At 45.4% G+C, this 13680-nt stretch overlaps 1 long non-coding RNA gene across 2 annotated transcripts; it reads right to left on the bottom strand.

Annotated features, from left to right (window-relative positions):
- Positions 1–4494: 4494 nt before the first annotated feature.
- Positions 4495–7780, bottom strand: LOC102953176. 2 transcript variants are annotated; one of them, XR_006212513.1, is made up of 5 exons: positions 7489–7780; positions 7223–7336; positions 5840–6186; positions 4867–5041; positions 4495–4627 (listed from the first exon to the last, which is right to left on the bottom strand). It is a non-coding gene; the product is annotated as an uncharacterized LOC102953176 (long non-coding RNA). The 2 variants fall into 2 exon arrangements; XR_001511541.2 differs by having other exon boundaries at positions 7230–7336.
- Between the last annotated feature and the right edge of the window lie 5900 nt (positions 7781–13680).

Genomic DNA, 13680 nt, shown 5'->3' with positions numbered 1-13680 from the left:
CTTTCTGTCTCTATGCATTTACTTTTTCTGGATATTTCACAGAAATGGAATCCTGCAATCTGTGGCCTTTACATGTCTGATTTCTGAAATTAGCAAAAAGTTTTCAAGATTCATCGATGTAGCATTTATCAGTGCTTCACTCCTTTTATGGTTGAATAATACTCTATTGTATGGATATAGGTTTTCCCTGCTATCTGATAGTAGAATGTTTCTATGAAACCTTTCTTTTAAAAAAAAGGTTTTTTTTACATTTATTTTTGAGAGACAGAGTGAGACAGAACACAAGCAGGGGAAAGGCAGACAGAGAAGGAGACACAGAATCTGAAGCAGGCTCCAGGCTCCAAGCAAGTGCTCAGCACAGAGCCCAGTGTGGGGCTCGAACCCACGAACCATGAGATCTTGACCTGAGCCGAAGTCGGTCACTTAACCAACTGAGCCACCCAGAAATGGTGTAAAGCCAAGAAACAATTACCATTAACTTATATGGAAAACTTTTTTAAACATTTCCAGACGCCAAAAATAACCTCTCTTAGGCTTTACTTATACCGTAGGATGCACAAAATAAATCTAGATCAAGAACAGATACTCACACAGTTCAAAGCTATAGTAGCTTGATGCCAAGGGGCTGAGTGTAGTTCCCTGGGAAGGAGCTTGGTGGGGCCATTCCTGCTGCTTGGGGTGCAAGCTGCCTCTGTAAAAGCAAAAATTCTTTTTGGCTTTCTTTCAGTTAGTGAAAACGGGTACTAATGTAGGTTTTTTTGTGTTTTTTTTAACAAATATATTATTTCAAATGGTTGTTTATTTTTGAGAGAGAGACAGAGCATGAGCAGGGGAGGGGCAGAGAGAGAGAGAGGGAGACACAGAATGTCAAGCAGGCTCCAGGCTCTGAGCTGTCAGCACAGAGCCCAACGCAGGGCTTGAACTCATGAACCGCAAGACCTGACCCGAAGTCGGACGCTTAACCAACTGAGCCACCTAGGCACCCCTTAACGTAGGTTTTTCTTAAAGTGAAGTGGCCTAATGGGAGCTTTTGAAAAGTGAGGGGACACCTGTATACCACATTTTGTTTACCCGTTCATCAGCTGATGGAAATTTGAGTTGTTTCCACCTTTTGTGTTGCTGTGAACGTTTGTATAAGGCATTTTGTTTAACAGCTTTGAGATTAAATTAGCTCAATAGATACCTCTTGCATTTAAATTGTACAGTTTAATGGGTTTTGTATGTTACATTATTTTTTTAATTGTAAAATACACAAGATATAAAGTTTGCCATTTGAACCGTTTTTAATTTTACAGTTCAGTGGTGTTATATGCTTTTCTTGTTTCTTGATAGACTCATTTTAGAAATTGTTTGTGAGCATCCTGCAATGATACTTGCTTGGTTTCTAGCCCCGTTTTGCTCACCTTTCTTCCAGACGTGAGGTAATAAATTTGTGAAATTTCCTATACATGCTGTGATTATGTTTCTTTTATGGTCAGTGTTTGCTTTTTTTAAATTAAAATGTATTTGACATATAGCACTGTGTAAATGTAAGGTGTATAACATGTTGATTTGGTACATTTACATATTGTAATATTGCCATTGTCATTGTTTGCTTTTAAAAACTTTTTTTTTTCAATTTTTTAATGTTTATTTATTTTTGAGAGAGACGGAGAATAGCGGGGCAGGGGCAGAGAGAGGGAGACACAGAATCCAAAGCAGGCTCCAGCTCCGAGCTATCAGCGCAGGGCCCAATGCAGGGCTCAAGCCCACGAGCTGTGAGATCATGACCTGAGCCGAAGTCAGGCACTTAAACCGACTGAGCCACCCAGGCACCCGCTTTTAAAAACTTTCTAATTGTATTTCCTTTCTCCTTGCGTCATCTGCCCTTTCTGCTTCTTTAAGTTGTTCTGAACTACCAGGGATAGCATCAAACCTCAAATTCCCATTCCCCCCCCCCCCCCCCCCGGGAAACCTCCCTCCTTGAGCCCTCAAACTGGACTGGGCCTTAGTTGTCGTCCAGGGTCTTACTTCCCCACTGTCCTGGATTGTATCCTCTGGCTCCTAGATTCAAAATCCTCCTAGTTTTTCAGTCGAGATGGATCAGCTTAATGGTTTGTGGCATTGGGCTACAGATACTAGATAGCTTTATCCCATTGGGAATATTCCTGCAATCAGGCAGGTGCCATTTGGTCCTTGGATTAACAAAACCCTCCTCTCTGTTGACGGCAGTCCACTGTCTGGTCTTGGAACCACTCCTTGCTTGGCTGTCCTGCCTGCGCTAGCACCTGCTGTCCCCGCCCCTCCCCCCTTGTGGTCACAAATTATTCATTGCTGCCCAAGCTAGTGCCTTTTTCCGTCTTTGTATTTTCTTGCCCCACCTTTGCTGGTTTTCACTGGAATACTTCTGGCTTTTGGTGTGCCTTCCACTGATATCACCTCAACAGTTACTTGCTTATTTTATAATTTTTTAAAACTTGAGTCCTGGAGGGGCGCTTAGGTGGCTCAGTCGGTTAAGTGTCCATCGTTGGCTCAGGTCACAATCTCACAGTTCACGAGTTTGAGCCCCATGTCCGGCTCTGTGCTGACAGCTCAGAGCCTGGAGCCTGCTTCAGATTCTGTGTCTCCCTCTCTCTCTCTGCCCCTCCCCCACTCATGCTCTGTTTCTCTCTCTCTTAAAAATAAACATTAAAAAGAATTAAAAAAAAATTTTTTTTAACCTTTATTTATTTTTTTGACACAGACAACGGACGGGAGAGGGTCAGAGAGAGCGGCAGGCACAGAATCCGAAACAGGCTCCGAGCAATGGGCACGGAGCCCAACGTGGGGCTGGAACTCATGGACCGCGCGATCTCGACCTGAGCCGGAGTCAGACGCGCAACTGACTGAGCCATCCAGGTGCCCCAAGCTCAGTTGGTTCAGCGTCGACTTCGGCTCAGGTCGTGATCTCACGGCTCGTGAGTTCCAGCCCCGTATCAGGCTCTGTGCTGGATCCTGCTTCGGATTCTGTGTCTCCCTCTCTCTCTGCCCCTCCCCTGCTCACTCTGTCTCTCTCTCTCTTCCTCAAAAATAAACATCAAAAAAAAAAAAACCAAACCTTGAGTCCTGGAGGGGCCTCACTGCACTCACAGTGATGAATAGTGTAGAAATAGAGTAAGGAAAAATGTGCCTCCAGATAGGAGTCTCCTTCCAAGCAGAGAATCAACTTTACCTAAAGAGAAACTACAAAGGATTTCACCTGAACCAAAAAATACTTTTGTGTACTCACGTACAATGTTATAAACCACTTCTTTTTGCACGAGGGATAGAGAAAAATTAAGAGGGAGATAGAGCTAAACAATAAACTTGGGTGTTAACTAATCGGATTGAAACACACCTTCAAGACTAAAACTGTGCTTCATCATAAGTGGCTGAGGTCATGTTGTTTTTCCTGCCACACATAAAAATACAAAGATGCTCTCGCTTTCAAAATGTTTTGATTGCCCACTAACATGTTGTTCCAGAATCTCGATCACATAGGACTATGAGAATTCATAAAACATGCAGAAGATAGCTTTAGTTATAACGGAACGCCGAAGTTTCTTGCATACAGCTCAGCCTTATGTTGAAGAGCTGAGGAATGATGGGTAATGAGGTCTGCAACTTACTGTGAAATAAAATACGACGCATAAACAAACGGACGGGCTAGAGAGATGGATCGACATGTGATAAAGCATAATTGTAGAATCTGGATTAATTGTGGGATCTAAATGATGGGCGCGAGTGTTTACCATAAAATTCTTACAACTCTTTTGAATGTTTGAAAAAATGTCATACGGTGACACGAGGGCACTCAGTCACTTCAGACTATGAAGACATGCTAGGTGCTTTCACGTTTTATCTCCAACAACCCTGTGAGGTTGACAAGTGAGACAACTGAGGCTTAGAAAGGTTGAATGACATGCTTAAGACCCCATAGCTACTTGGGACTGAGCCCAGCCTGGAATCCATGTCTACCAATTCAGGAGAGGCTATGTGGTGAGGTAAAATAACACCCAGTTATAATCATTTGGGGGGGGGGGGGCGGCTCCTGGGTGGTTAAGTGTCGGTTAAGCATCCAACTCTTGATGTCGGCTCAGGTTGTGATATTGTTAGTCATGGTTCGAGCCCGTGTCAGGCTCCCTGCTGAGCGTGGAGCCTGCTTTGGATTCTCTCCCCGACCCCCCCCCCGCCCCTCCCCTGCACATGCTTTCTCTCTCTCTCTCTCTCTCTCAAAATACATAAACATTTTAGAAAATAATCATTTTTGGAACCCAGGGGTTTTGAGAGCAGTCTTTTGTTCAAAGAGCTATTTGAATCCCCTGGCACCATGCCTGGCATGCAGACATGCTTAGTCCCATCCACTTCCTTGCTTATTCCTTCAAGAGTTTCCTAATCGAAAATAGGGCTAGCAGATCTAAGTGGGTCACAAAGACCCCTTTTAACTGTTGACACATAAAAACGTTACAGTAAAAATTAGACTGGAGATACTAGGCCTTGATTTCAACCCTTATCACCGGTAATTTACTCTTTCTTTTAAACAAAAGTCCCAGCATTTTGTTTCCGCCTGCTGTGGTCCAAGAACACATCTTTATTCAGAAGGTGTAAAATCCAGAGAACATGTGAATATCTGAGGAAAAAAAAAAAAAAACACACAACATCGTAATCACTAATTCATAAAAGAGGGAAAAAAAAACCTTTCAGCTAAGCGTGATACTTTAGTGCGCTATGTACAGAGTGAGCACAGGGCAGGGCAGTTTCCCAGCTGAAGCCACTGTTCTCCTCCCTGTCGTCACCTTTAGGCCCTTATAACCAAAGAGTGCCAACAGTGGCTTGACACTGCATGTGTCTCCTTGCCAAGTGTCTCACCTGCACTGGCTAAAAGAATCCTTGGATGAGCTTCCCCCACTGGGGATGGGCCCAAGGTGTGCCCTCTATTTCAGAAGGTCCTCGGAGAGGGTGCAGGCTCCTTCCATAGGCTCTTGCGTCCAGAGGATCTCATCTCTGAGGAACAGGAGAGCTACAGTCCAGAAAGCAGAATGCTCTAAGGGAGAGAACAACCCAGGGGGAAAAGCTAGTTAGGGCAGTGAAGAAACTCCACATGGGACTTGGGAGCAGAAGCCTCAGAAAATGGGTTCAGCCCTCAAGTGGCTTTTGATTCCTGCCTCCTTCCAAGGTATCAGCTTGCCCTCTGAACTCAGAGCTTTGTTTTCCTCAAATGCCTCCTTTCTTTCCACTCCTTATCCCGCAAATGCATAAACTTGGCCTTTTCCCTTCCAAAGAAAACTCTAATCATCACTTGTGAGCTCCATCACCCACTTTCTTGAAATATACCTGGAAAGTACCGGAAATGAACTGGAGGCCTCCCAAAACAGGGATCGGCTCTGAAAGCCCTAACACAGGCCACTACTCCCTCAGGCTCTCGCCGGAGCGATGGATCCACTGATGGGCTTCCAAGGCATACCTGCGCTTAAAGCCTTTCCCACATTGTGGGCAGGAGAAGGGCGGGCTATCAGAGTGAATGTGCCGGTGACTGAGGAGGAGAAAGGTATAGGTAAAGCGGAGGCCACAGTCCACACAGTGTGTGCGCCTGTATGTGTGCACCTGAGGATGGCCAGCCAGCGGGGAGGTGTAGGCAAAACAGAGGCTGTAGCCGGGACAGCTGTCGGGGCTTCTCCCCTCTGTGCTTGCGCTGGTGGATGGCTAACAGGTAGGGGTAAGTGAAGCGACTTTTGCAGTCTGGGGGGGGGCTTCTCCCAGGTGTGAGCCCGCCTGTGGATGGCCAGGGAACCCCTCTGGTGGAAACGCTGCCCACAATCAGGGCAAGAGTGGGGCTTTTCACCTGTGTGGACGAGCTGATGCTGGAGCAGATGTTTGCACTGGGAGAGACGAGCCTGGCATTGGTCACACTGGCAGGGCTGCTCCCCAGGTTGGCCAGGAAGGAGGGGTAGCTGAAGTTGTGGCCACAGTTTGGGCAAGAGTAGGGTGATTTGTGGGTTGTAATGTCCTTGAACCAAGGCTAGATCGGGCTCTTCCCAGAGTCCAGTAGAGCTCTGGGCAGGTGGCTTTGTGACTGGGGCCAGGTGGCCTGCTGGATGGTAACCACTCCTCGAGAGACACTTCCTCATGCGCCGTCTCTTTGTTTTGGACTCTTGTTCAGTTCTTTTTCCTCACTGTCATCCCCGGATCCTGAGACAGGATAAAAGATAAAACTTCAAACTTAGTATATTCCATATGGTGGCCTGACCTGGGAAGCAGCATGAATGTCTGAATATACGGCAGTCTGCTGGACTGGGGCTCTTCGAGACTGGGGCCTCATCAAACCCAGAAAGCTAGCCTGGAGTAAAAGCAAATTTCATCATCTGGACGGTGTTAACACATGAAAGCTCTGAAAGCTGGAGATAAACAGAGGTGAACCCCTACTCTGTCAGGCACTGAGGGTGGTGATGGTCTCAGCCTTTGTGGAGCTTACAACCCTGAACCTATTTATGACCCCTTTGCAAAACAGCCACTAAATGACCTCCCTTGGGCCAACCCCAGTAAGGGGATGTCATCAAATAGTCTACACTTGGACTATACTCCAGGTTCCACAGGAAGACCTGGGAACGAGCATTTATTATGACGTGACAGCAGAGAAAACATGTTTGTTTGTTTGTTTGTTTAATGTTTATTTTTGAGAGACACAGAACATGAGTGAGAGAGGGGCAGAGAGAGAGGGAGATGCAGAATCTGAAGCAGACTTCAGGCTCTGAGCTCTCAGCACACAGCTGAACTCGAGGCTGGAACTCTGAACCAGGAGATCATGACCTAAGCCAAAGTCCCACACTTAACTGACTGAGCCACCCAAGAACCCCAACATGTTTTATTTTAGAATCTCTGATGAATGACATTATCCTTGCATTGTGGTCCACATATTAATACCTAAAAGGAACATTTATCTTCATTTTATTACACAAGAAAAATCAAATTAGGTGTGTGTTTCTCCTTTCCTTTTGCTGCCCTGACAACTCAAGCACTATTTTGTACTAGACTGGGGTTTCCCAGTATGATTAAGTAGTGCTATTTAGCTGTTCTATGAGCCATTTTGCAGTGAGATTGGAACCTTCTGGAGAGGAGGTTTAGGGATACGCGATGGGGCTTTGGAGGGGACAGTGTGTGCTATGGATTCGAGTTAGGGGACGGGCGTCTAAGAGGTGCCAATACTGGGTTTGAGTGAAGTACCCACCCGTTACCTTTCCCCCGTCTCTGATGACAGCTGCTGGGGTCTCACCCTCTGGATCCTGGGCCTCCACCTCTCCTTCCACCCAAGAAATAGAAGCGGGTTTGGGGCCTGAAAATCCTACGGAGGGGAAACATTGGGTTCGGCTGAGAACCCAAGAGGGAAGGATGAGGCTGCTTCCTCAGTGTCCCACACTTCCATCCCACTCGAATCTGGGGACATCAGTCCCCCCCCTTCCCGTCATTCCCCCTAGCTGGACCGCCGGGCCTCACCGAGCGCGCCCAGTCGGCCGTACGTCTCCCACATCACGTCCCGGTACAGGGCGCTCTGCGCTGGCCGCCGACACCCCCAGTCCCCCAGAAGAAGTACACGGCCACGTCCGCGAAGTTCACGACCCCAGGGCTGCTTTCTCACGCCCGGCCTCCCCGGGAGGCGTCATGGAAAAACCCTTCAGTGCTACGCCGAGAGAGGCTTCTGGAATATGTGAAAACGCTAGAGCTTTGCTAGCTTTCTTCTGAAAAAGTCCTGAACGGCCACGGCCCTGCCCTTAACCAACATGGCGCCTCTTCGGCCTCAACCTCCTTTGCTTTTCCGGTCTGCCCTTCCTCACCGAGGGGAAAACCAGAAGGGAGGTTGGACCTGCAGGGCAGCAAGTCGTAGATGACGTACGTTGATTGGACGGCGCCGGCGATTAGGGGAAGAAGGAAGGCTGTGATTGGTCTCTCCAGAGCGGCCTATTTGAAAGGCTGAGGAGAAGGAGCGATCTGTCTGGAAGGTGGCGCGCGCTGAGAGGCAGTAGGCTCTTTCTCTTTCTTTTCTCTCTTCTTAAGTAGGCTTTCTTTTGACCTGGCTTTTCCGGGACAGGATCTAAAAGAGTGTTTTTGACGGTTTGAGGTTACTGCCTTCTACTTACATGAGACCTGTTACGAGCAGGTGCAGATGTCCCGGGCTTGAAGGTGAGTAAAAGCCAAAGGCTGAAAACTGGAGATGATGGAAGTGAGGGCTGGCCTGCCCCAACCTGCTCTGGGTACCCTGGGCAGGGCTAGCCCGGGCGAGCTGCGGAAACGATTCCTACCCGGTATTTGATTTGGCCCATGCCCCGAGGTCACAGATGTCTTGCCTTTCACAGACGCAGCAGCTGAGGGACAGAAAGCAGGTTCAAAATCATCTGGCTCCCAGGTTCAGCCAAGTGCTTAGCTAAGCACTTACTTACTGTACCCTGTCTCGATCAGAAATTTTGTGTTCGAATTACAGCTCATAAATGAGTAATCAAACTGGGAAATGAATCAAATCACCTCTTAATCTGTTTTTCACACTTTTCCAACCAAGTAGTATTCATGGGAGCAGAGAAGGAAAGTTCTGCGGATATAACAAAAAACTGTCCATCCGTACAGTGAAACCACTTTGAAGACATAATCTAGCTATACAATTCATGTGGATATGCATTCTATTTCATAATATAGTCAAATTCAATAGAGTGCATAGTCAAAAGTAAGTTTTGAACATGTTGAACGTTCTTATACTACAGGTGGAGTGTAAATTGGTACAACTTTGGAAAACTGTCCGTATCTACTAAAGCTAAAGATTTGCATGCCTATCTATGACCCAGCAATTCCACTCCTACTCACATAATCAGAAGAAGTGCATACATAGGTTTACTGAACGACACGTACTCAAATGTTCAAGCAACATTAGTTGCAGTAGCCAACAACCTATTCACAACAGTAGAAGAATGAATAAATAAATCATTGGAATACTATTCATGGAATATTATTTAGAAATGAGAATGAATAATCTAGAACTACATGCATAATATGGATGAATCTTACAGACATACTGTTGAGCAAAAAAAGCCAGACACAAAAATAGTATGTAATATGTGATTCAATTTACATAAAATATAAAAACAGGCAAAACTAATCCAAGCTTTTTGTTTGTAAAGTGCTGATAATGGGGTGGCTGACTGGCTCAGTCAGTGGAGCCTTGCTCTCAGGGTCATAAATTTGAGCCCCACGTTGGGTGTAGAGATTACTTTAAAATAAATAAGTAGGGGTGCCTGGGTGGCTCAGTCAGTTAAGTGTCCATTCTTGATTTTGGCTCAGGTCATGATCTCATGGTTCATGAGTTCAAGCCCCATGTCCAGCTCTGTGCTGACAGTATAGAGCCTGCGTGGGATCCTCTGTCTCCCTCTCTCTCTGCCGCTCCCCTGCTCGTGTGCCTTCTCTCTCACTCTCAAAAATAAATAAACATTGAAGTAAATAAATAAAGCAGGGCACCTGGGTGGCTCAGTTGGTTAAACATCCAACTCAGGTCATGATCTTACAGCTTGTGAGTTGGCACCCCTCGTCTGGCTCTGTGCTGACAGTGTGGAGCCTGGAGCCTGCTTCAGTTTCTGTGTCTCCCTCTTCCTCTGGCCCTCCCCCACTCACGCTCTGTCTCTCAAAAGTTAATAAACATTTAAAAATAAAGTGCTGGTAATATTCTGTTTTTAATTTTTTTTAATGTTTTTATTATTTATTTTTGAGAGAGTGAGACAGAACATGAACAGGGGAGGGGCAGAGAGAGAGGGTGACACAGAATCTGGGGGCAGCTCCAGGCTCTGAGCTGTCAGTACAGAGCCTGATTCGGGGCTCGAACTCAGGAACCGCGAGATCATGACCTGAGCCGAAGCCAGACGCTTAACCAACTGAGCTGCCCAGGCGCCCCAGTGCTGGTAATATTCTGTTTCTTTCTTTCTTTTTTTTCTTTTTGTTTAGAGAATGCCTGTGAGCAAGGGGGAGGGGCAGAAGGAGTGAGAGAGAATCCCAAGCAGGCTCCATGCCCAGCACAGAGCCTGACATGGGGCTCAATCCCACAACCCTGGGATCATGACCTGAGTCACAATCAAGAGTTGGACATTCAACCCACTGAGCCACCCAGGCACCCCAATATTCTGTTTCTTGATCTAGGCACTGGTTATGCAGATGTGTTCAGACTGTGAAAATTGACCTGTACGTACACTTACATATGTGTGTTATGCTTCAATTAAAACAAAAAAAAGTCTCCTTCCTCTACTCCCCTCCCCTTCCCCCTTCCTAGAGACAACCTCTATTGCCAGTTTCTTGTGTCCTTCCTGAGATAATTTAGGTACATGAAAGGATACATTTTCTTCCTTTCATAAGTAGTATAATAAAAACACTGTTCACTTTGCTTTCTTTTCTCACTTGATGCACCTTGCAGATTGTTCAATTTCAGTACATATAGATCTGCTTTTTTTAATGGCTGCGTACATAGTGTTCCACTATGGATGGAACAGTTTGTCTAGTTCATTTTCTTTTTTGTAATTAAAAAAAATTATTAAAAATGTATTAACAATTTTTTTTAACATTTATTTAATTTTGAGTGACAGAGACAGAGCGTGAGTGGGGGAGGGGCAGAGAGAGGGGACACAGAATCCCCTGCAGGCTCCAGGGTTCTGAGCAAGCTATCAGCACAGCTGACCATGAGGTCGTGACCTGAGCTGAAGTCAGATGCTCAACCGACTGAGCCCCCAGGTGCCCCTATCTAGTTCATTTTCTGTTAATGGTCAGTTAGTTTTTTTCCAGTCTTACTGCCATAAAATAATGTAATCACATCCTTAGATATGATTTTTTTTTAAGTTTATTTATTTATTTTGAGAGAGAGGGGGGTTGGGGTTGGGGTGCGGGCAGAGAGAGAGAATCCCATGCAGGCTCTGCGCTGTCAGTGCAGAGTCTGACTCAGGGTTGGAACTCAGGAACCCTGACATCATGACCTGAGCTGAAATTAAGAGTCAGATGCTCAACCAACTGAGCCACACATGCACTGCCCCCCGCCTTAGATATACTTCTTTAGGCACATATATGAGCGTGTCTGTAGAATAAATCATAGAAGCAGAATTTCTGACTCAGAGGGGAAGTCTAGTGTTTTAAGCCATTTATTAATTTAAGTTAGTAAAATTGTCTCCCAAATCCATAAGAAGCGTATCCAGAATATGTACCATATTTCTTTTCTATCTTCAGGCTACCCGGTTTGAGAAGCATGGTTTTACGGTCTTTTATTTATTCAGGTGACATGGCAGACAGAATAGTGGACCCCAGAATGTCCATGTTCTAACCCCTGAAACCTGTGAATATGTTACATCGGCAAACAGAACTTTGCAGTTGTGATTAAGCCAAGGATTTTGAGATGGGAAGACTATCATGGATTATCCCAGGGGGTCTCATGTAATCACAACGATCCTTATAAAAGGGAGGCAAGAGGGTCCTGTCTGGGCTCAGACCTAGTTTGCAGTGACATGGCTAAAATGCCCCAAGAAGGTCAGAATTGTCGGTAAATACAGGACCCATTTGCCTCCCTCAGGAAAATGGTGAAGAAAATTGAAATAAGCCAGCACTCCAAGTACGTTTGCTCCTTCTGTGGCAAAACAAGGGTGAAGACGTGAACTGTGGGGATCTGGCATCGTAGTGCCTGCATGAAAAGAGTAGCCGGTGGTGCCTGGACCTACAAGACCACTTCCGTTGTCACAGTGAATTCTGAGGACCGGAGGAGTCTTTCTTCATTTGAAACACTGCTAGCCTGTAATAAATGAGTTATGTAAACAAAAAGGGAGGGAGGCGGCAGGAAGATCAGTGTCAAAGAAGATGTGCCAACAAAAACAGAGGTGGGAGTGACGCATTGCTGGAAAGGGACCACAAATCGAGGACTCGGGGCAGCCTCGAGAGGCTGGAAAGGGCAAGGAATGGATTCTCTAGAGTTTGGAGAATGCGACCTTGCTGACACCTTGACTTTAGTCCTGGAAGACCTATTTTCAGACTTCTGACCTGCAGAATTGTGAGATAATAAATTTGTGTTATTTTAAACCTCTTAGTTTGGTAATTTCTTACAGTAGCAGTGGGGAACCAACACAGGTAACACTAATGAATAGCAATTTCTGAGCTTTGTCAAATACTGTGTTGGGGATGTGAGCACTCTCCTAGCTCTGAATTCTAGAATTGAAGATCTAAAAGAGAAGCAATAAAGACATTTTGCTGCATGAAAGAACACACACTTAGGATTCCATTTATGTGATGTTTTATGACAGCGTAATTGAATCTGTAGTGGCAACATAATTAGAGCAGTAGTCTCTGGAGGGAGGGGAATGGGTTTAACTAGGAAAGGCCATGAGGGAACTTTGTAGGGTGATAGTGATGTTCTATCTCTTGATGGAGGTTTGGGTGTATGCTTAGCAAATTCTTTTTTTTTTTTTTTTTAATATATGAAATTTATTGTCAAATTGGTTTCCATACAACACCCAGTGCTCATCCCAAAAGGTGCCCTCCTCAATACCCATCACCCACCCTCCCCTCCCTCCCACCCCCCATCAACCCTCAGTTTGTTCTCAGTTTTTAACAGTCTCTTATGCTTTGGCTCTCTCCCACTCTAACCTCTTTTTTTTTTTTTTTCCTTCCCCTCCTCCATGGGTTTCTGTTAAGTTTCTCAGGATCCACATAAGAGTGAAAACATATGGTATCTGTCTTTCTCTGTATGGCTTATTTCACTTAGCATCACACTCTCCAGTTCCATCCACGTTGCTACAAAGGGCCATATTTCGTTCTTTCTCATTGCCATGTAGTACTCCATTGTGTATATAAACCACAATTTTTTTATCCATTCATCAGCTGATGGACATTTAGGCTCTTTCCATAATTTGGCTATTGTTGAGAGTGCTGCTATAAACATTGGGGTACAAGTGCCCCTGTGCATCAGTACTCCTGTATCCCTTGGATAACTTCCTAGCAGTGCTATTGCTGGGTCATAGGGTAGGTCTATTTTTAATTTTCTGAGGAACCTCCACACTGCTTTCCAGAGCGGCTGCACCAATTTGCATTCCCACCAACAGTGCAAGAGGGTTCCCGTTTCTCCACATCCTCTCCAGCATCTATCGTCTCCCGATTTGTTCATTTTGGCCACTCTGACTGGCGTGAGGTGATATCTGAGTGTGGTTTTGATTTGTATTTCCCTGATAAGGAGCGACGTTGAACATCTTTTCATGTGCCTGTTGGCCATCTGGATGTCTTTAGAGAAGTGTCTATTCATGTCTTCTGCCCATTTCTTCACTGGGTTATTTGTTTTTCGGGTGTGGAGTTTGGTGAGCTCTTTATAGATTTTGGATACTAGCCTTTTGTCCGATATGTCATTTGCAAATATCTTTTCCCATTCCGTTGGTTGCCTTTTAGTTTTGTTGGTTGTTTCCTTTGCTGTGCAGAAGCTTTTTATCTTCATAAGGTCCCAGTAATTCACTTTTGCTTTTAATTCCCTTGCCTTTGGGGATGTGTCGAGTAAGAGATTGCTACGGCTGAGGTCAGAGAGGTCTTTTCCTGCTTTCTCCTCTAAGGTTTTGCTGGTTTCCTGTCTCACATTCAGGTCCTTTATCCATTTTGAGTTTATTTTTGTGAATGGTGTGAGAAAGTGGTCTAGTTTCAACC

The sequence above is a fragment of the Panthera tigris genome, chromosome E3 (genome assembly GCF_018350195.1).
Source record: "Panthera tigris isolate Pti1 chromosome E3, P.tigris_Pti1_mat1.1, whole genome shotgun sequence".
NCBI classification, from domain to species: domain Eukaryota; kingdom Metazoa; phylum Chordata; class Mammalia; order Carnivora; family Felidae; genus Panthera; species Panthera tigris.
This window is presented reverse-complemented; position numbering and strand designations above follow the sequence as displayed.